Source organism: Crocuta crocuta, unplaced genomic scaffold, assembly GCF_008692635.1.
Source record: "Crocuta crocuta isolate KB4526 unplaced genomic scaffold, BGI_CrCroc_1.0 scaffold241, whole genome shotgun sequence".
Classification (NCBI taxonomy): Eukaryota; Metazoa; Chordata; class Mammalia; order Carnivora; family Hyaenidae; genus Crocuta; species Crocuta crocuta.
Window position 1 is genome coordinate 2,898,383 of NW_027527807.1, and position 1,690 is coordinate 2,900,072.

A 1,690-nucleotide genomic window follows, 5' to 3' on the forward strand; every position below is an offset into this window, starting at 1 on the left:
TCTGTAGCCAGTGATTTTGCAGGCACCTAGTAGTATGTTTCTGCTTGCCATGCCTTTGGGAGTTTGTTTCCTACTCTGAAGTAGTAGAAGGAAATACAGTGCTGCACCTCCCAGGTGCTAGGCTCTATCCTAAGTGTTTTACACGGTTAAGCTCACAAAACCCTCACAACAATGGTTATTCCTGTCTTACAAATGGACAGAGGGACAGATGCTGAACAAGATAGCAGGGTGTGTGGAGCTGGGATTTGAAACCCTGGCCTGTCTGCCTCTCGGCTCCATTGTTCTCTCTACCACGTTTCCTCCTCTATACTCGGCATCTCCTAAGTAGGCTTCTGCCTCAGCCATCTACTCTCCTGAAGTCACTCCTGAGCTCTTAATTGAAAAATCCAGAAAACACTTTTCAACTCCTATCTTGATCTCTCCACAGTGTTTGACCCTCGCCTCCTTGATAAATCTCTTCTTTCTTGGCTTGCATGAGCCCAACTTTTCTGGAATCCATCCAACCTGGTGAACCCCGCCTCCCTTGCCTGTCCCTTGAACATTTGCTGATCTTTGACACTTTTCTTCGCCTCTTCGTTTCTATGGCCTCTTCCTGGACAACCTTGTCTACTCCTATAACTTCATTTGTCAAAACGCAGGTGACTCCCATGTCCATATTTTTCCATCCCGATCTTTCTCCTGAGCTCCAGACCCGTGGATGCAGCTACTGGCTGGACAGTCTCAACGTGGCTGTCCTTCAGCACCTCAAACTCAACATTTCCAAAGCTGGACTCCTCATTCTCATTCCCAGGTCTGCTCATCCAATGTTTCCCATCCGAGTAAACAGCATCCCTGGCCACCTCGTTGCCCCAGCCAGGAAAATGGGCATTATCCTCCACTGCATCCTCTCCCTCAACCCTGTATAAATTTATACATCAATGCTTTATAAGTCTAGCCATCCAGTCTTACAGTTTTAACTCTCTTGTATCCCCTGAATTCCTCTCCATCCTCTTGACCATCGCCTATTTTTGGCACTTGTCATCTCTCCCTCAGAATAATGCATCTCCTCGCCTCTTATGTCACCTTCTCCAGTCTGTCCTCTTTGGTGCCAGTAGAATGATCACCTAAAAGATCTATGTCTTGCATCTGTTTCAAAATTTAATCTCTTGCTATTCCTCATCGCACAATAAAATTTAGTCTCCATGAATTTCTCCTGAGTCCTGTAATATGCCTTTTGTCCTTCTTAAAGTCCTTTTCCCACACATGTCCATTGAGCAAATTCTTTCCTTTCCATATGCGGTCAGCTCAACTATCTATGTGAACTCATGATTTCTAAAATGCATGTATGTATGTGTGTCTCTGCATGAGTATGTGTACATTTATATGTATGTAGTATGTATGTTTGTATGCAGTACAATTGCCAGAAAAAAAACACAAGGTGCTCAGTTAAATTTGAATTTCAGATGGGGCACCTGGCCGGCTCAGTCGGTGAAGCATGAGACTCTTGATCTTGCAGTCTTGAGTTCAAGCCCGACGTTGGGTGTAGAGCCTACTTTTAAAAAATTTGTATTTCAGCTGTATGACAAATAATGTTTTGGTATAGATCATGTCCCAAATATTGCATGGGATATATGTATATGAAGTTTTTCAGTGTTCACCTGAAATTCAAATATAAATGGGTATCTTGTATTTTTATTTGCTAACTCTGACA